Source organism: Hyperolius riggenbachi, chromosome 2 (assembly GCF_040937935.1).
Source record: "Hyperolius riggenbachi isolate aHypRig1 chromosome 2, aHypRig1.pri, whole genome shotgun sequence".
In the NCBI taxonomy this organism is placed as follows: Eukaryota; Metazoa; Chordata; class Amphibia; order Anura; family Hyperoliidae; genus Hyperolius; species Hyperolius riggenbachi.
The window spans coordinates 29954479-29976754 of record NC_090647.1 but is presented as its reverse complement, the minus strand read 5'-3'; the positions used below and the strand labels follow the sequence as shown (position 1 = coordinate 29976754).

The following is a 22276-nucleotide window of genomic DNA, read 5'->3' as shown; positions in this document are numbered from 1 at the left end:
TGCGTGAGCTTTTTTTTTTTTTTTTTAAATATATTGTATTTACTTTTTCCGGATTTTTTTCTGAATCGAAAGACGAAAGCACTCTGCAAAAGCACTTACATAAACGCCCACAAAAACGAGCGAACGCACAGAAACCGCTTTTGAAAAAAAAAAACCAGGAAAAAAGCCCACCGCAGATGGACTCGCGAGCCGAACACAATGTGAACAAGGCCTTAGTGAATTGAGGCCATGCTGGGGCAGCACAGGACTGGGGGGGGGGGGGGGGGGGAAGCACTGCATCAGGACACAAGGAGGCGCTGTGCCAGATGCAATACAAATGCACCTCTACCCACGCGGACCAAATATAATTACTGATCAGGCCAATGTAGGCCTGCGGCCCAGAATGTGACGCCCTTGTAAAAATATGAAAGGGATGCGCAGGGATACCACACAGCGAGGTCTCCTCCTCCCCTCCCTGAATTGTATATTCATAGGGCCGGAAGAGCTGAACGCTGCCGAGAACAAGGCCAAATGATTTCCAACACGTGCGGCAATCTGCGAACACGCCGCTTGTCAATCCCGCCATCAGCGAGGCGCCGCAGCTGCAGAATACCAAATGTGTTTATCCGCCGATGCCTGGCATCATTATCCCCAGCACTACAGGTATTCCAGATAACAAGGGCGCCGTGCGCAAACATCTGCATGGACGCTGGAAAAAGCCTCCAGCCCAGGAGATGGCCCCACTTCCTGCCAGAGAGGACAAGTGTCCTTCACACACACAAAGGGCAGCGGAGGAGATGTCCGTACACTGCGGCGCGGTCGTTCAGCGTCACAGCGGGTGCACTGGTGAGCTGAGAGCCTCGGAGGCGAGAGAAGCCAGGGAGGTGATAAGCCCGGCACAAAAGAGCCAGACTGAAAGTAGAACAATCAGAGCCTGCTGTCCCTGGAAATCCTCCGTCCTCCCAATACAATGCCCAGCTGGGGAGAATGAGGACATATCCTGCAAGAGCGGATATCAATAGAGAGGCTGAAAGGAATCATGTACCATATATTTATTAGATAGAGAGAATACAGTAAGATGAGAAAGTTTGGGTAACTTTTTTTTCATATAGGAGACACACACCGTGATGTGTATCCTTGTGTAAAGTGTGCCAAATGGTTGAACGATGCACAGTGACTATCTGCAGTAAGAGGATGTTGTCGGTCTTTGTTGCTGGTCTGTGGGTTGCCTTAACTTGAACTGAGCCTGTGGTCTTCTATTTCCTCAATATGTTCCTAACTGTCGAAACAGACAGCTGAAATCTCTGAGACAGCTTTCTGTATCCTTCCCCTAAACCATGATGGTGAACAATCTTGGTCTTCAGGTCATTTGAGAGTTGTTCTGAGACTCCCTCTTCAGAGAAAATGAAAAAAAGACTAGAGAAACTTACAACTGACTCCCTTAAACACGCTTTCTCATAATTGGATTCACCTGTGTATGTAGGTCAGGGGTCACTGAGCTTACCAAGCCAATTTGAGTTCCAATAATTAGTTCTAAAGGTTTTGGAATCAATAAAATGACAACTGAATTGGGAGGGATATGGAGGCTGCCATATTTATATTAATATCAGTTGCAGATCTCTTTAGCTGCAGTAGTGGCTGAATCCCACAACTGAAACAGGCATGCAGCTAATCCAGTCTGACTTTAGTCAGAAATACCTGATTTGTTCAGGCTCTATGGCTAAGAGTATTAGAGGCAGAGGGTCAGCAGGAAAGTCAGGCAATGTGCATAATTTATAAAACAAATAAGGCAGCACCATATCGCTCTCACTTCAGGTGTCCTTTAACCCAGCTTTAATTGAAATTTTTAGTTTGAAAGCTGCTGGTGCGTTCTAATGCTCTGCCGACACCACTTGTTGGGTGCCTAGAGAAGCCAAACAAGCGGGTGGCAGGGAGCAGCTGAAGTTACCTTTTTTCTTCCTCCACTGGCGGCTCTGAACTTCCGACAGGTCTTCTGGGCCCCGATCACGTCATATCATGTGATCGGAACACAAGAACACATGTCGGGGTTACATCGCCGCCGCGGAAGAAGAAGCCGCCGATCCAGACGGGAAACTATAAAAGCTTCCTGCCGCCCACTCTGCATACCTTGCAGTAGAGGCCTCATTGGGTCAGGTTCGGGTACCCGTTTTGATTTAACTGGGTTGCGGATTGGGTGCGGGTCTGGAGACCTGCGGGTCGGGTACCAGATTCACCAGAAAGTGGGTTGTGGGTCTGGAGGCCTGCGGGTCAGGTGCGGGTACCAGATTCACCAGAAGGTGGGTTGTGGGTCTGGAGGCCTGCGGGTCAGGTGCGGGTACCAGATTCACCAGAAGGTGGGTTGTGGGTCTGGAGGCCTGCGGGTCAGGTGCGGGTACCAGATTCACCAGAAGGTGGGTTGTGGGTCTGGAGGCCTGCGGGTCAGGTGCGGGTACCAGATTCACCAGAAGGTGGGTTGTGGGTCTGGAGGCCTGCGGGTCAGGTGCGGGTACCAGATTCACCAGAAGGTGGGTTGTGGGTCTGGAGGCCTGCGGGTCAGGTGCGGGTACCAGATTCACCAGAAGGTGGGTTGCGCATAGCGGGGCTGCGGGTGCAGGTGTGAAAAATTAGACCTGCGCAAGCCTGTAATCTGCGGAGCCTGCCAGGCTGGGGGTGGCACACTACCCCAGCGGCAGGAAAAATTTGGCCCAGCAACCAAATAAAGTTTTACTTTATTTATAGGCTGGTAGAACAAAGCTATTGATATCAGTTGCTTACAGTTACATATGACAAGACAAATAACACTTATATCACGCTTTTCTCCTTGCGGACTCAAAGCGCCAGAGCTGCAGCCACTAGGACGCGCTCTATAGGCAGTAGCAGTGTTAGGGAGACTTGCCTAAGGTCTCCTACTGAATAGGTGCTGACTTACTGAACAGGCAGAGCCGAGATTCGAACCCTGGTCTCCTGTGTCAGAGGCAGAGCCCTTAACCATTACACCATCCAGCCACTCAGTTGTCAGTTATAACTAAAAGGACATTGATGTGCGGGGCAATGTCCATGTTTCCCTAGGGCTCAAGTGGGCGATATTACAGTTTAACAACGTGCTGACCAGGAAACGGTTATGGGGTAATGGCCATTTTTAAAATGGAGGACGGAGAATTCCATTGATCACAGCGGACAAACAGGATGCAGGAGAGGAGAATAAGACTGATGAGTAGGCTGCATGGAAGGTAAGTATGACGTGTATGTTTATTTTGACTTTTAATTTCCAGTAGGGGTTTGCTTTAAGCCTCCATTGCTGATTCGCAGATCTGAGCATCAGAGGAGTAATGACATCAGGCCTACTGTGTTCCCTCAGCAGACTAAATTATATTCAGTCAACACGAGGGGCCTTTTCTCCTCCGGATAATCCTCAGCGCTTCCAATACAATGCACAGCTGGAAACAAAGGGCTACATATGCCTGAGTGATAATCTTCATCTCCCAGGCTCCCCGCATGCAGGACTGCTCCCCCCATCTCTCTCCTCAGGGCAGCCACTTCTAGCAGCACCATCACTATAATGCAAAGTCAGGGATCTGCTCCCTGCCGCCCATCTGCTGTGAAGAAGGGGCATCCCACAATGCAGTGCATTCCTTATTAATAATGCAAATGTTAGGCATCGATATACTCGTCCCCCAACTCATCCACTTCCCGATTCCACAACATCTCTTCCAGGCTGCCAAATATCTGCACGGCGGCGGCCAGGAGCCAGGACTGCATTCCCTGAGAAGAAAACAAACCACCTCAGGGCTCTGTCACAAAGATGAATGACGCCCCAGTCCTGCGGCTGTGACAAATCACCCCCCCAGCCCTGCAGCTGTGACAAATCACCCTCCCCCACCAGCCCTGCAGCTGTGACAAATCCCCCCCCCCCCCCAGCCCTGCAGCTGTGACAAATCCCCCCCCCCCAGCCCTGCAGCTGTGACAAATCACCCTCACCCCCCCCCCCAGCCCTGCAGCTGTCAAAACCTCCTCCCCCCCCCCCAGCCCTGCAGCTGTGACAAATCTCCCCCCCCCCAGCCCTGCAGCTGTGACAAATCTCCCCCCCCAGCCCTGCAGCTGTGACAAATCCCCCCCCCCAGCCCTGCAGCTGTGACAAATCCCCCCCCAGCCCTGCAGCTGTGACAAATCCCCCCCCCCAGCCCTGCAGCTGTGACAAACCTCCCCCAGTCCTGCAGCTGTGACAAGTCTCCTCCCCCCCCAGCCCTGCAGCTGTGACAAACCTCCTCCAGTCCTGCAGCTGTGACAAGTCTCCTCCCCCCCAGCCCTGCAGCTGTGACAAACCTCCCCTCAGCCATGCAGCTGTGACAAATCCCGCCCCAGTCCTGCAGCTATAACAAATCCCCCCCACCTTAGCTGCAACAAATCTCTCCCCCCCACCTCCCGGTACCTCAGCTGTAACAAAACCCCCATCGCTTAGCTGCAACAAATCCCCCCCCCCCCCACTGCAGCTCCGACAAATCCCCCCCCCTCCCCAGTCCCCCAGCTGCAACAAATTACCCCGCCCCCCCCAGCCCTGTGACAACTAACCCCCCCATAACCCTCAGCTGCAACAAATCCCCCCTCTCCCCAGCCCTGTAGCAATCCCCCACTGTCCTACAGCTGCGACAAACTCCCCCCATCCTGCAGCTGTGACAAATCTCCCCCCTCAGTCCCTCAGCCCTGCGACAAATACACCCACCCCCCCCCTCCCCAGTCCTGCAGCTGCGACAAATCTCCCCCCTTAGTCCCTCAGCCCTGCGACAAATACACCCCCTCCCCAGCCCTACAGCTGCGACAAATCTCCCCCCTCAGTCCCTCAGCCCTGCGACAAATACACCCCCCCCCCAGTCCTGCAGCTGCGACAAATCTCCCCCCTCAGTCCCTCAGCCCTGCGACAAATACACCCCCCCCCCCCAGTCCTGCAGCTGCGACAAATCTCCCCCATCACCACCATCCCGCCATTTCCTAGTTTGTCAATGGCTACAATGATAATTTATTTAGGAACAGTGCACACTTGTCCCTGCCATATCATAGGCGGTTATTCTGGCGCTCTGCAATCGCGTTTTTGTACAAGTTTTACACACGTGAACTAAAATGCATGTAATAGATAGAAAAAAAAAAGCAGGACTTTTTTTTTACCGCGGTGAAAAACACAGAATGCCGGTGAACACGAAAAAACTGGCCAAACTGGTGAGGAAAAATATGTTAGTTTGATACGAAACCCTAGATAGATGAAAGCCCTGCACAACCGTCTCCGTGCTACTGCGATCCAATTCCACAAGGCCTAGTAAATAGGTTTAGAGTGTCCAAGCGCTAGAACGCCGAGGCGGAGGAAGATTAGCCAGAGGCTTCCCTATACGAAGGTAGCTTTTGACATTTTTAAAGTCACAGGTACACTTTAATCACATGTCTGGCAGTGCGCGATTTCCCATATGCGGCAAAATGCCCGCAGGTCGAATAAGTGTACTCCATGCCTTACGGCCCTTTCACATCGAGGTGGTGCGGTGTTTTTACCGCACCCAACCGTCAGGCAATAAAAATCTATGGCTTTCATACTGCAACAATCGCCGTGACTGAAATGAAGCTTTCGCCGCATCCTCGACGCAGGTCTAAAACTATTTTAAATGCTGCGGCGAGCGGCGTTGGCCCGGAAGTCTTGTTAGTCTATGGCGACGCGTACGATCCAGCACGATCTTGTGGCACACATGCACAGAAGCGTATTTTAACAATACGCTCCATACACTTCCGTATACCCGAAGCAGGAAGTGACCGCAAGCGCATATCATTTCCTGCTTGACCAGCGGCCAGACAAGGAACACCGCGCAATAGCGTGGTGTTCCCCGAAGGCCTGTTGATGGTGCGATGTGGTGCGTCAGACGCGACGCATTGCTGACGCTGGTTTTTGGGTGTGAAAGCAGCCTCAAGCAGCGATTAGTTGCTAGTCAAAACGCAAACTGTTAGCACTGGTCCCACCCTTAAAGTGCACCTCCCCTATAAATTCCAAAGTGAAAAAGAGCCAGAATGAAACCCATTATGAGGGGTCCCAATTTTTATTTTTTTATGGCATGCAGACTTCACTCCGTTCTGCAATACAAACCAAGCTTTGTAAGTTACAGTGGCGGTGCCTATATTTCATACAATTACCACAGACTAGTAAGCAAGCGGGAGAGGTGGACGCCAGCGATGGACATGGGGGCTCAATGCGCAGAAACATTTCAGTTGCTCGGCAACAAGGAGAAGAAACTCTGATCAGCAAAGGAGCAACGGCTCAGACAAAGAATGAAAACGGGGAATAATTACTGCAACAAATGTCACAACAAATCGAGAGTCTGTCTTTAAAGCGAAATTAAACATTTGTTGTTTAATTTCACTAAAATTATCTTCTCCATTTCAATTCACCGACAGGTATGCATTTCCAAAACTGGCGATAACCTCATATAGGCCTTTTTTGAAACCACGGCAACCATACTGCGTGTGGAGTATGGAATGCCTTAAGATTCCAAATTCCCTAAGTAAGTAAGAAACTGCCACAGGGCAGGATCCCTTGTTCGAGCGCTGTAACAGCGCAGGAGATTTGGGCGCAGCCGGCGCCACCATAGACCGTAATAGGGATTACGGCTCTAGCGGCGCGCAGTGAGTAACTTCAGCGCCATCAGAAGACGGAGCAGAAGTTACTTTTAAAACATTGTAATTCGGCCTCCAGCAATAGCTGGAAGCCGAATTACATCATTCCCCACCATCCACGTGGACCTGGAGGGGGAACAGTGACTTGTGCAGGAGCAGGATAAGCCGTATATCGGCTGTATCCTGCACCCAAGTCTCCCGGCGGCGATTTCATGCGTATGCTGCCTTGTTACCCCTGGCAGCACCGTGGGACTAGTGGCTAGCACTCTCGTCTTGCAGCGCTGGATCCCCAGTTCGAATCCCAGCCAGGGCACTATGTGCATGAAGTTTGTATGTAGGTTTCCTCTGGGCACTCCGGTTTCTTCCCACATCCCAAAAACATACAAAGAAGTTAATTAACCTTCCCCTAAATTGGCCCTAGACTGCAATACATACACTACACAATACATACATAGACATAGGACTATGGTAGGGATTAGATTGTGAGCTCCTCTGAAGCCAGCTTCACACTGCACATTGGCGGTGCCGCAAAAAACAGGCCTTCTGGGAATGCCGCGTTATTATGCGGTATTCCCAGCCTGGCATCGGGCCTAGCAGGAAGCGATGCTCACTTCCTGTTCAGCAATCAAAGCATGCACGACGCAGATAATTGTGGCAGATTTTTTTAAAAGCATGCAAAGTACCATAGACTTACAAGACTTCCGGTCGCAGCAGGAGCCGTACGGGAATGTAGGTATTGAAGCACGTTAAGGCACTTCCTACACAGCGTACCACAATGTGGGGAGAGTGAGCTCCCATAGTAGTAGGCTGCGGCAGGGTGCACCGCCTCAGTGTGAAAGGACCCACAGGGCCAGTTAAAGCAGGAGGATTAGCCATACTATGCCAGGGAAAAAAAAACAAAACACATATATAAAGTAGATAAATACTTGATCTACTTACATAACACATGTATTGTATTGTCCACGTTTTGATTTCAGTGAATTTTATATAGTAAATGAAGAGAATTCTGTTCCTGGTGGGGGCCATGTCTTTTGCCCACAGTTTGAGGCTAAATCCTGATGTCATTTCTTCCCTTAACTTTTTTTTCTTTTCTCCTCCAATCTCTGAGTCACCTCAGCCTTGCTTGTAAACACAAGTGAGCAGAGGATCATGTTTCAGCTAGGCGAGGAAATAAAGGCAAGAGGAGGAATATATTATAGATAATAAGAACCCCCAGCATGCAACTGAATGGCAATGGCAATTAAAGGGCCAGTGCTCTTAAGGTATGTGATAGCTCCAAACCACAACAGCAGAAAAAGTTTTGAATGCAGGATTAGCATCTTTATCATGTAATACACAGACCAGTTGCTGTTAAAACTTGATTTTTATGGCGACAATATCGCTTTAAGTGACAAGACAATATACTCTGCACAGTGCTGCAGAATATGTCAGCGCTATATGAATACTTTATAATAATAATAATAAACTCTCTTTAAACACTTGAATAAAACTAATAAGCAACAAGCCATGACACACCCACCTGGAAGCTTCTCTAAGGAATGCAAAGAAATGGGTGTATTATTTGGACATGTGAATCCAATTAAAAGAGAAAGTAGGCACAAGTTAGATAGTGATCGCTTTGGGATTGCTACCACCAAACTGTCCAACCAGCAATGTGTAGGGAAAAGCGAAGGAAGTAGCGTACATCCATCATAAAAGCTTCAATTTATTCCAAAAGTTCTAAAAGATTGTAATGACAGGCATCAGAACCACAAATATGGAGGAGAGTGACAAACCAGTGCGGGCTTTGGCACGTTTCGCTAATGCATGCAGCTCTTCGTCAGGACCAAGTGCTAATGACAAAGCGCTACACACAGCAGCGCAAAACAGCTGTCTACCCCTGCACTCGTTTGTTCCTCTCCTCCATATTGTGGTTGTGGTACCTGCCGCAGCAATTTTTTTCAAACCTAAGATTATTCAATATATGGTAAAGCTGGAATATTTAAGTTAAAGAGAACCCGAGGTGTGTTTAAAGAATGTTATCTGCATACAGAGGCTGGATCTGCCTATACAGCCCAGCCTCTGTTGCTATCCCAAACTCCCCTAAGATCCCCCTGCACTCTGCAATCCCTCATAAATCACAGCCGTGCTGTGAGGCTGTGTTTACATCTGTAGTGTCAGTCTCAGCTGCTCCCCCGCCTCCTGCATAGCTCCGGTCCCTGCCCCCGTCCCTTCCCTCCAATCAGCAGGGAGGGAAGGGATGCAGGCGGGGACCGGAGTTCTGCAGGAGGCGGGGAGAGCAGCAGACTGACACTATAGAGATAAACACAGCCAGCTCTGACAAGCTGTTTGACAGCAGCGTGGCTGTGATTTATGGGGGATTGCAGAGTGCAGGGGGACCTAAGGGGGTTTGGGATAGCAACAGAGGCTGGGCTGTATAGGCAGATCCAGCCTCTGTATGCAGATAATATTCTTCAAACCCACCTCGGGTTCTCTTTAAAAAGGATATTGTTTGCAGACTAAAAGAACCTGCCAAACAATCCCACCTTTCCCCACTGGTTAGAACACACTTTTCCATTGGCTCCTGCGAGAGAAGGCAGTTTAGTCGCATGCCCTATCCGCATGCTGATTGGGAGGGGTGGTGAGCAGCAGCTTGGCCACACCTCCCTCCAGAAGGCAGTGCCACTCAGGCCAACTCTCGTGCCAAAGCAGACCACAGAGTAGTGGGGGATTTTTAATAAACAAATGTTATCTAAGTAGGTCGCTGTGCAGGAGGCCCCCTTTTGTCAAATGTAGGTACTCGACGGAAGATCCTCGTGCAAAACAATAAAAAACGATTGCTTCAGGCAATGAAAAACAAGTGGGTGTGTATCGCCTTTCTCCAAGCAACCTAATTGTAACTTATTCTGCACATGGCAAATGTTCAAGTTACCTGGCAGAGTACTGTTCATAACATCTTACATCAGAATTCTATGTTGATGACTAATGGTGTCGACACTACCACCCATTTAGGAATGACAGTTTCAGATTATCAAGCCTCTTGTGAATCCATTCTCATTTCCATCCAAAATGTGCACCTCACTGTCCCGAGGTGTGGCCTACAAAAAAAAGTTACAAGTCCTTAGGAACTGCGCCTGCGCAGGACGCTCCCAGCGACGGCGTTCCGTCGCGATCAGCAGTTTTCGTCCCTGCAAGGGGACATGAAGACATAGCGGTGAATGGACGCGGTAAATCGGGATCGGAATGCCGCATTTGCACAATTTACGGTAATCGGCGGTAACCGCGCAATGCTAAGCACTCCCATTCACTTGAGACCCGGATGCTTAGCGGTATTATCCGCCAAGCGTTCATGTAAACCGGCCCTAAATGTATTCCCCTATCGAAAAAAAATAACTCATTACACAGCCATTAATGTACAACAAAAGTGAGTACACCCCTAACTAAAAGTTATGCCCAATTCAACATTTTTCCTCCCTGGGGTCATGTGACAAGGTCGCAGGTGTGTTACATTTGGTGTTATCACTCTCACACTCTCTCATACTGGTCACTGGAGAACATGGCACCTCATGGCAGAGAACTCCCCGAGCACCTCGAGGGGACAAGCGAGTAGAGAGAAATAAAACTATCTTTGCTTAGCGGGGGCTTCTTCCAGACCCTACGAGCCACACGTGTCCCTTGCCGCAGCTCTTCTCCCGTCTCCTGCTGGCAGCCTCTGAAGATCACCGATCTAATGGATCAGAGTCTTCTGAACGTGCCGCAGTGATCACCACCAGGAACGTACTGTGCCTGCGCAGTTCAGGTGCAGTACGCTCCTGATGACGCAGGAACACACGCATGTGCAGCGATCTTCAGAGGCTGTCGGCGGGAGACAGAAGAGCTGCGGCGAGGGAGACACGTGGCTTGTAAGGGTTGGAACTTGGAAGAAGACCCGGGTAAGTACGTTTTATTTCTCTTGCTTCGATTGTCCTTAATAAAAATAAAATTGATGCTCTACATAAAGATGATCTACTCTTGGCTGTATGAAGATTGCCAGCACCTTGAAACGGAGCTGCAGCACTGTGCCCAAGATCATACAGTGCATAACAGGACAGGTTCCACTCAGAACAGGCCTCGCCATGGTCGACCAATGATGTTGAGTGCCCATGCTCAGTGCTATGGCCAGAGGATGTCTCTTGCAAAAATCTGTATAAGTGCTGGCAGCATTGCTGCAGAGGGTGAAGGGTTGGGGGGCCAGCCTGTCAGTGCTCAGACCATACGCTGCACACTGCATGAAATTGGTCCGCATGGTCATCATCCCAGAAGGAAGCCTCTCCAAAAAAATATAAAAGCCTGCAAATAGCTTGCTGAAGACAAGCAGACTAAGGACATGGATTACTGGAACAATGTCCAAGGCAAAGATAAACGTATTTGGTTCAAATGGTGGCAAGTGTGTCTGGTGGCAACCAGGTATAAAGACAAGTGTGTCTGGCCTACAGTGAAGCACGGTGGCGGGAGTCGTCATGGTTTGGGGCTGCATGAATGCTGCTGACACTGGGGAGCTACAGTTCATTGTGGGTACCATGAATGCCAACATGTGACATACTGTAGCAGAGCATGATTCCCTCCCTTTGGAAACTGGGCCAGAGGGAAGTATTCACACATGATAATGACCCCAAACACACCTCCAAGATGACGACTCCCTGGCTAAAAAAAAAAACTGATGGTAAAGGTGCTGGACTGGCCAAGCAGGTCTCAAGGCCTAAACCCTATTGAGCATCTCTGAGATATCCTCAATCGGAAGGTGGAGGCGCTCAAGGTCTCTAACATCCACCAGCTTCATCATGGAGGAGTGGAAGAGGACTCCAGTGACAACCTGTGACGCTCTAGTGACCTCCATGCCCAGGAGAGATAAGGCAGTGCTGGAAAATAATGGTGGGCACACAAAGTATTGTCACTTTGGGCACAATTTTGACTTTTTCACTTCAGTTGCACTCACTTTTGCTGCCAGGGTATTAGCCATTGAGGCCCCTTTTAAATGAGGCCCAATTCATTGCATTGTGGTGCCCACAGTAACGCAACAGCAATGAAAGTCTACGGGGCCTAGCACACTTACCCTGTCAAGTTGCGCCAGAAGTTCCCGATTGGTCGCTGACCCAATTGGCCGCCCGACTTCTGTGGAGACGCAGTGGAAAGGAATGCATGGAAGTCAATGGGAGATGCAAACATTTTAAATTTGACGGGCATGCACGGAATGACGCACATACGACGGGGAACTCGGAAATCCAAATGACATACTTCCTGTCCAGCAACTGGACGAGGGGCTGTGCAATGCATATGTCCCTGTCAGTGCAATCTGCCGCAGGGTCATATGAATGTAGTTTTTGGTGATGCGAGGGGGAGAAGCTTTGCAACCCTATGGCCAGGTGTAAAACTGGGTTCAAGGACAAAAAAAAAAAAAAATCAACCTCAAGAGACTTCTCATGTCCTCTTAAGCACACTGGATGCTGGGACTACCTCGAGGCGGCGCTACTGTCTTTGAACGTGTGGCAGCACTGCGAAGGATGCCATGTGCCTGCGCTGTAGCACTCGGAGGGGAGGGGGGGGGAGAGAGGCGGCGCTCGTTCACGGACAGGCAGGAGAGCCGCCACATGAACTCTATGACAAGGCGATGGTCCAAGACGTTCGGGGTTCCCAGCATGGATCTGAGGAGGTGAGAGGGATGGGAAAGCCTCGGGGGTTTCCAGAGGCTTCCCTCTGAGGCAAGTACCCATTTAGGACACCTTTATTTCCTTCAGGCTTCCTATAACCGCTAAATCCACGCCCTGTTTGGCACCTGCCAGGACGTAGATGTCAAATAGCGTGCCGGACACACCACTCTCCGGCCGCTTCAGCCCACTCACTCTGCCGTTGGTATGACAGCAGAGCTCTGTGAGTCGGTCAGGAGCGGATTTCATTGGTTTCTGACCATGTGATCACTGTGAGCCAATCACATTGCATGCGTAGTGATCACAGGGTCAGGAGCCAATGAATTCAGCTCCTGACCGGCTCACCGAGCTCTGCTGTCATAGCGATGGCAGGGCGAGTGAGCTTCAGCGACGGGAGAGCAGCGAATCCATGCAGCGTGACGTCGGTAGGCCCCGTTATTCGTACCAGCTGTCCCTGGTCCTTAAAGAGACTCTGTAACAAAATGTTCAGCCTTATTTCTTCTATCCTATAAGTTCCTATCCACGTTCTAATGTGGTCTGCTTACTGCAGTCTTTCCTAGTTGCACAGTGGCTGTATTATCTCTGTTATATAATCTAATCTTCTTTCCTCTGACGCTTTGTTGGGCTCAGGCACTCAGGCAGGAATGTGCTGCTCTGCTTGTGATAGGATAGAAGCTATACACACCCTCTCCATTCCCCCGACAGGCTCTGCATGAGTCACAGACTGAGCTCCTCTCAGCCTATCACATGCCATGTCTTGTTTGTAAACACTGCCTAAAACTGGCAATTACAAGCCAGGATCGCAGCAGGAAGTGGCAGAAACAGCACAGAGGAGCCCAGGAGAACACAATGAATAGAATGGTATGCTTTTTATTGTAAGAATTTTAGAGTACAGATTCTCTTTAAAGAGGAACTCCAATTAAAGTATTGTAATAAAAAAGTGCTTAATTTTTACAATTATGTATAAATGATTTAGTCAGTGTTTGCTCTCTGTAAAATCTTTCCTCTCCCTGATTTACATTCTGACATTTATCACATGGTGACATTTTTACTGCTGGCAGGCGATTGCACTAGAAGGAGATGCCGCTTGCTATTTTGGCAGTTGAAAACAGCCGTTTCCCACAATGCAACAAGGCTCCCCCACAGAGTGATGTCAGTACCTCAGTGCTGTGAGGCGCTGACAGACTGTGGGAGGGGTTTCATCACAATATCAGCCATACAGCGCCCCCTGATGATCCATTTGAGAAAAGGAATAGATTTCTCATGGGAAAGGGGGGTATCAGCTACTGATTGGGATGAAGTTCAATTCTTGGTCACGGTTTCCCTTTAGGGGCAGCACCTCTGCGCTTACTAAAAAAACTTGCTACCATCTGATGCATGGCACCCACTGCATATTGGCAACCACTTATTTGCCTGAAAAGAAGCCTGGCTGCTGATCAAGAGGGTTGGAGAGTGCAGTCACAACAAGAGTCCTTGCCACTCTAATAGGGGGCACCTATCACTGCTGATTTGAGGGAGGTGGAGCAATAAGACTACATACTACTGTTGTCTAGGAGATTTGGAAAGAACACAAAGCTAACCAGATACTGCTGCTATCAACGGATGAGGGAGCAAAGACTGCCTATCTGGTGAAGGAGAATTACATACAGAACTCTTCACAATTGTAATTGGTGCTCCTTTTTGAAATTTGCGCACCGGCCCCTTGAGCATTCTCTGCACGGCCCTGATGTAGAGAGAGGGCTGTGTGCGTTTTACCAGCTACACAGGGGATTTGAATCCCAGGACAGAGCCCCATGCTAATTTTGCTGGGGGGTCCTGTGGGTTGTTGCACCCGGCTCAAATAGTTTCAACTAGAAACACTGAGTTGGGCACCTAAAGTCAGAGGTTTCATAAACTGAGTAGTCAGATGATTTTTGTATCAACTCCACAGCCCTGGTAAGTATTAGAGGGGCCCATTCACCTAACGATTTTCCTGCCGATATACAGCAGATTCCATCACTGTGATCGAATCTGCTGTGAAATCGTTGCGCAAACGCTGACAGAACGATCGATTTCCATCCAAAATCAATCGTTCCCATCGATTCCCGTCGAGCCGTCCGTGCGGAAGATTTTGCTCGATCGCCGGTGGGTCGGGAGTGCGTCAATAGCGGCGTTCGAATGCCCGACGATAGCGGCAATACATTACCTGCTCCGGCTGGCTTCACTTCCTGTCCCGGCAGGAAGTTTAAACAGTAGAGCGCCCTCTACTGTTTAAACTTCCCCCGGACAGGAAGTGAAGTGAAGCTGGAGGAGCCGAGTACGGAGAAGAAGACAGCGGAGACCAGGGGACTCACGCCGGCCGGATCTGGTAATGTATGCAGGGGTGCGGCGGCAGCTTCACAGACTGCGATCGGTTCCAGGCTGAAATCGATTCACAATCTGTATGCAGTAAAGGCAGCCATACAATCCCTCTCTGATCAGATTCGATCAGAGAGGGATCTATCTGTTGGTCGATCTGATGGCAAATCGGCCAGTGTATGGCCATTTTAAGGGGTCAGGAGATAAGGAGCCGGAGCAATATTGGGTACCTGGAGTCAGAGTTGGAGTCGGAGGTTTCATAAACTGAGGAGTCGGATGATTTTTGTACCGACTCCACAGCCCTGGTCACCAGTGTTTTCCTCTGGGTGGGAAGGCAGTGTCCTGTCCTTACAGTGGTGCACATTAGCAGGGCTGTGGAGTCGGAGTTGGAGTCTGAGCTGGATTCAGTGGTTTCATAAACTGAGGAGTCGGAGTCAGGCATCGGAAGTCGGCTGATATTTGTAACAAATCCACAGCCCTGGTAAGTATTCGACTAAGGAGTCGGAGTGGAGGAGTCAGAGCAATTTTGGGTACCTGGAGTCAGAGTTGGTGGTTTCATAAACTGAGGAGTCGGAGTGTGATGATATTTGTACCGACTCCACAGCCCTGCACATTAGAAGCTCTCCAGGGTCAAATAAAATGGCAAGGGCCTTGAGTTTGACACCAGTGCCTTAGACTATGGTTGGAACATAACACTACGACTATAGAAGAGATTAGAACGTGAGATCCTAGAAGGACAGTGGCTTGTTCAACCTACACTGCAGAAGATGTCAGCACAATAGAATGGCATAATAATAATACTACTACATTTGTATCCAAAAACACAAGAGCCTCTGACAGCAGTAACAGCAATATCCTGACATACTGTGCACGTGAGCCTGTACTGTCCTGACATACATGTACCTGTACTGTCCTGACATACATGATGTGTACCAGTAGTGTCCTCTCGTGTATGATGTGAAGAGATAGGAAGGGTAGTCTTTTCTCACCTCTGCCCCAAATACAAGAGAGCCTGTATCACCGAGACACAGGAGCCCCTTGCCGGCAGGCCCCATGTCACACATTCCAGTCTGTCCTGAGACGTGTGATGTTATACAGCTCTGCACTAAAGTAAATATCTCTGGACCAGCAATGCTTGCATGGCAGAGCCTATATCACAAGACAATGGACATGGCGAAAAGATCCGCACACTGCAAACAACTTCGGCTGGCTTGAAGAATTATTCAGGTAAAAGTCAAGTGCATACAGTATAGGAGCAAATGCCACCAACGCGTTTCACAATACGCACTTACCCATGAGTAAGCAAGTAGCGTGAAACACATTGGGATCTGCTGCTCCTTGTATGCACCTGCTTTTACCTGAAGTTGGCCAGTGTGCAGATCTTTTCATTCATGGCCACTGAATGTGGGTAGGAGGACTAATCTACGCAACTCTCTTGGCTGATGTAGGCTTCGGGAGATGGAGTGTTTTTCCTTGTTTCACAAGTCACACAAACTGGTGGGCTTACAGCCCACCTCCACCACACATACAAGTTCAAAGAATTTATGGAGGCCACATGTGTCTCAAAATGCACAGCCACATGCCAACCATGCCATGGAAAGCAACAGCCAGTCCTACAGCTTACAAGCTATGCTCACCATGTCCTATGTGCATCATCCAATTTACGTTCTGTACTAACGCAAGTATGCTCCCTTTCCACGTCAATTCATGTATGCCCAGTACCATCCTAAATATGGTCCTTCTCCAGGTTATAAAAGCTTGGGTACAACCCCTTATTAGAGTCCCTCTGCACGTCATCTCATGCAAGTCCTGTACTATGCATAGTCCCTCTCCACATTATCTCATGTACTCCTTGTACCATCCCAAGAATGGTCCCTCACCACGTCATCTCAGGCAAGCCCTGCACCACACCAAGTATGATCCTTCTCCATATAATCTCATGTGTGCACTGTACCATCCCAAGCATGGTCCTTCTGAATACCTTTTCGTACACACCATGTACCATTCCAAGCATCATCTCATGTATTCTCTGGACCATCCCAACCATGATCCCTCTTGGTGTCCTCGAGTCCTCCCTGTATTATCCCAAGTAGGGCCCTCCTCTCGGGCTCCTCGACTCTGACTCTTTAGTCTAATACTTACCAGGGCTGTGGAGGAGGTACAAAAATCATCCGACACCTTTGTTTATAAAAACTCAGTCTCCAACTCCGGGTAACCAAAATTGCTCCGACTCCTGTTTCAACTGCACAGCCCTGCTTCTTCACATCATCTCATGCACGCCCTCAGCTGTCCCAGATATGATACCTCTCCGAATCACCTCATTTAGCGCCCTATAATATCCCAAGTATGGTCTTCCCTAGGTCATACCATCTCGAGTGCAATCATTTACTATCCCAAACATGCTGCCTATATAGATTATGTCCTCTACGTGCTGCAATATCCCAGGCATGGTCCCTCTCTAGGCCATGTATCTACACACTGCACAATCCCAGCCATGGTCCCTCTCTAGGTCATGTACCCGCTGCACTATCCCAGGCATAGTCCCTCTCTAGGCCATGTCCTGTACAAGCTGCACTATCCCAGGCATAGTCCCTCTCTAGGCCATGTCATGTACACGCTGCACTATCCCAGGCATGGTCCCTCTCTAGGCCATGTCATGTACACGCTGCACTATCCCAGGCATGTTCCTCTCTAGGCCATGTCATGTCCACGCTGCACTATCCCAGGCATGTTCCTCTCTAGGCCATGTCATGTACACGCTGCACTATCCCAGGCATGTTCCCTCTCTAGGTCATGTCATGTACACGCTGCACTATCCCAGGCATGTTCCCTTTCTAGGCCATGTCATGTACACACTGCACTATCCCAGGCATGTTCCCTCTCTAGGCCATGTCATGTACACGCTGCACTATCCCAGGCATGGTCCCTCTCTAGGCCATGTCATGTACACGCTGCACTATCCCAGGCATGTTCCTCTCTAGGCCATGTCATGTCCACGCTGCACTATCCCAGGCATGTTCCTCTCTAGGCCATGTCATGTACACGCTGCACTATCCCAGGCATGTTCCCTCTCTAGGTCATGTCATGTACACGCTGCACTATCCCAGGCATGTTCCCTTTCTAGGCCATGTCATGTACACACTGCACTATCCCAGGCATGTTCCCTCTCTAGGCCGTGTCATGTACATGCTGCACTATCCCAGGCATAGTCCCTCTCTAGGCCATGTCATGTACACGCTGCACTATCCCAGGCATGGTCCCTCTCTAGGCCATGTCATGTACATGCTGCACTATACCAGGCATGTTCCCTCTCTAGGTCATGTCATGTACACGCTGCACTATCCCAGGCATGTTCCTCTCTAGGCCATGTCATGTTCACGCTGCATTATCCCAGGCATGGTCCCTCTCTAGGCAATGTTCACGCTGCCCTATCCCAGGCATGGTCCCTCTCTAGGCCATGTCATGTACACGCTGCACTATCCCAGGCATGGTCCCTCTCTAGGCAATGTTCACGCTGCCCTATCCCAGGCATGGTCCCTCTCTAGGCCATGTCATATACACGCTGCACTATCCCAGGCATGTTCCCTCTCTAGGTCATGTACACGCTGCATTATCCCAGGAATATTCCTCTCTAGGCCATGTCATGTACACGCTGCACTATCCCAGGCATGGTCCCTCTCTTGGCCATGTCATGTACACGCTGCACTATCCCAGGCATGTTCCTCTCTAGGCCATGTCATGTCATGTCCACGCTGCACTATCCCAGGCATGTTCCTCTCTAGGCCACGTCATGTCCACGCTGCACTATCCCAGGCATGGTCCCTCTCTAGGCCATGTCATGTACACGCTGCACTATCCCAGGCATGGTCCCTCTCTAGGCCATGTCATGTCCACGCTGCACTATCCCAGGCATGGTCCCTCTCTAGGCCATGTCATGTCCACGCTGCACTATCCCAGGCATGTTCCTCTCTAGGCCATGTCATGTACACGCTGCACTATCCCAGGCATGTTCCCTGTCTAGGTCATGTCATGTACACGCTGCATTATCCCAGGAATGTTCCTCTCCAGGCCATGTCATGTCCACGCTGCACTATCCCAGGCATGGTCCCTCTCTAGGCCATGTCATGTACACGCTGCACAATCCCAGGCATGGTCCCTCTCTAGGCCATGTCATGTACACACTGCACTATCCCAGGCATGGTCCCTCTGTAGGCCATGTCATGTACACGCTGCACTATCCCAGGCATGGTCCCTCTCTAGGCCATGTCATGTACACGCTGCACTATCCCTAGCATGGTCCCTCTCTAGGCCATGTCATGTCTACGCTGCACTATGCCAGGCATGGGCCCTCTCTGGGCCATGTCATGTACACGCTGCACAATCCCAGGCATGGTCCCTCTGTAGGCCATGTCATGTACACGCTGCACTATCCCTGGCATGGTCCCTCTCTAGGCCATGTCATGTCTACGCTGCACTATCCCAGCCATGGTCCCTCTCTAGGCCATGTCATGTACACGCTTCACTATCCCAGGCATGGTCCCTCTCTAGGTCATGTCATGTATACGCTGCACTATCCCAGGCATGTTCCTCTCTAGGCCATGTATCTACACACTGCACTATCCCAGGCATGGTCCCTCTCTAGGCCATGTCATGTACACGCTTCACTATCCCAGGCATGGTCCCTCTCTAGGCCATGTCATGTACATGCTTCACTATCCCAGGCATGTTCCTCTCTAGGCCATGTCATGTCCACGCTGCACTATCCCAGGCATGGTCCCTCTCTAGGCCATGTCATGTACACGCTGCACTATCCCAGGCATGGTCCCTCTCTAGGCCATGTCATGTACACACTGCACTATCCCTGGCATGGTCCCTCTCTAGGCCATGTCATGTCCACGCTGCACTATCCCAGGCATGGTCCCTCTAGGCCATATCATGTACACACTGCACTATCCCAGGCATGGTCCCTCTCTAGGTCATGTCATGTACACGATGCACTATCCCAGGCATGGTCCCTCTCTAGGCCATGTCATGTACACGCTGCACTATCCCAGGCATGGTCCCCTCTCTAGGCCATGTCATGTACACGCTGCACTATCCCAGGCATGGTCCCTCTCTAGGCCATGTCATGTACACACTGCACTATCCCAGGCATGGTCCCTCTCTAGGTCATGTCATGTACACGATGCACTATCCCAGGCATGGTCCCTCTCTAGGCCATGTCATGTACACGCTGCACTATCCCAGGCATGGTCCCCTCTCTAGGCCATGTCATGTACACGCTGCACTATCCCAGGCATGGTCCCTCTCTAGGCCATGTCATTTACACACTGCACTATCCCAGGCATGGTCTCTCTCTAGACCATGTCATGTACACACTGCACTATCCCAGGCATGGTCCCTCTCTAGGTCATGTCATGTACACACTGCACTATCCCAGGCATGGTCCCTCTCTAGGTCATGTACACGCTGCACTATCCCAGGCATGGTCCCTCTAGGCCATGTCATGTACACGCTGCACTATCCCAGGCATGGTCCATCTCTAGGACATGTCACGTAAATGATGCACTATCCCAGGCATGGTCCCTCTCTAGGCCATGTCATGTACATGCTGCACTATCCCAGGCATGGTGCCTCTCTAGGCCATGTACATGCTGCACTATCCCAGGCATGGTTCCTCTCTAGGTCATGTCATGTACACGCTGCACTATCCCAGGCATGGTCCCTCTCTAGGCCATGTCATGTATATGCTGCACTATCCCAGGCATGGTCCCTCTCTAGGGCATGTCATGTACACACTGCACTGTCCCAGGCATGATCCCTCCCTAGGCCATGTCATGTATATGCTGCACTATCCCAGGCATGGTCCCTCTCTAGACCATGTCATGTTCACGCTGCACTATCCCAGGCATGGTCCCTCTCTAGGCCATGTCATGTCCACGCTGCACTATCCCAGGCATGGTCCCGCTCTAGGTCATGTCATGTACACACTGCACTATCCCAGGCAGGCATGGTCCCTCTCTAGGCCATGTCATGTCCACGCTGCACTATCCCAGGCATGGTCCCGCTCTAGGTCATGTCATGTACACACTGCACTATCCCAGGCAGGCATGGTCCCACTCTAGGCCATGTCATGTACACACTGCACTATCCCAGGCATGGTCCCGCTCTAGGCCATGTCATGTACAGGCTGCACAATCCCAGGCATGGTCCCGCTCTAGGCCATGTCATGTCTACGCTGCACTATCCCAACAGCACAGACATGTCCAATTAGCTGCTGGTATTACATTGGGGTGGGAAAAAAATTGCAAGGATGTAGTACAATATTACACTGCACTTTCACTAAGCCTTGTGCTCCCCATAAAATTCCCCACAGACTCTTTAGGTTCCGAATAGAATAACGGTCCAGAGACTCGGTTACCAGACACCTGGGATCTTATCTATAAGTAGGATAAACCTCAATGCTATAGATGAGAAACACAGTGTGCCTGGTGCAGCGTCTGCAGTATACAAAAGGGGCTGCTGCTACTACTACTGGGCCCCCTGTGTCTCTGCATGTCTGAGCCAGCAATACTGCAAACTGTCCCCCTGCATGCCATTATGTCCATGCATTGTACCATAGACACGTAATTATACATGGCAAACGTGTGTGTCATAGGACCTGCATTCCAAGCAGCCTGGGCAAGCAGAATATAGATGCTTGTGTATTTATGTATCTATACATTGTATCTACAGACACTGGGGAAGAGAGCTCTTATATCATGATTAAAATAAATGGCATATTTGGCAGCCCAGTATGTAGATGCAAAAATACACATTACATATATAGAGATATATTTAGATACATACACTCTACCTTCCTTTTATGTGCTGTATATGTGTGCATTGATACCTGCTAATGGAATATATATATATATATATATATATATATATATATATATATATATATATATATATATATATATATATATATATATATATATATCTGCATTGCATTGCATTGGTAGGGTAGTGAATGCAGCACATATTAGACATTGCACTCAGGGTTATTGTACATTATTATGCACAAACATTGTCCTTATGCACACTTGCATTATACATACATACATACATACATACATACATACATACATACATACATACATACATACATACATACATACATACATACACATATACACAGACAGACATGTATGTAGCCCCAGCAGCAGCCCCCACAGGCAGAGAAGCAGATGCTCCCCCCCTCCCCCATCCATGTTACATACAGGCTCCATACATGTCACATCATGTCCCCGGCCGCAGCCGCCCCCTCCCCCCGGTGTCCCGGGCACTGACCGGTGCTGCTGGCGGTGCTGGCGCTGCGGATCCCGGTGTGCGCTGTGCGGGAGGAGGAGGAGGAGAAAGAGGCGGGAGCAAGGGGAGGGGCCTGTGCCCGTGACATCACCTCCGGGGAGACCCGATACGGGACCACCGAGCGTCTCCGGGGGGACCCGAACCCCACCGGGCGCTGCAGGTCTGGGGGGAGACAGTGACGTCATTCCCACAGCCCCCCGGATAATAACGGGAGCCCCCCCAATGTTCTTCTACGAGGACCACCGTGTCCTTTACTGAGACCCCCAAATACTTCTATAGAGGCCTATACTACTGCCACA

General features: G+C 50.0%; 1 protein-coding gene across 1 annotated transcript in view; it reads right to left on the bottom strand.

Moving 5' to 3' along the window:
- FAM168A (family with sequence similarity 168 member A) overlaps window positions 1–22041 on the bottom strand; it is a 185817-nt gene extending 163776 nt beyond the window's left edge. Inside the window, exon 1 of the mRNA XM_068264649.1 lies at window positions 21960–22041. The gene's annotated coding sequence lies outside the window, so the exon portion shown is untranslated. The remainder of the gene's footprint in view (window positions 1–21959) is intronic.
- Window positions 22042–22276: the final 235 nt, after the last annotated feature.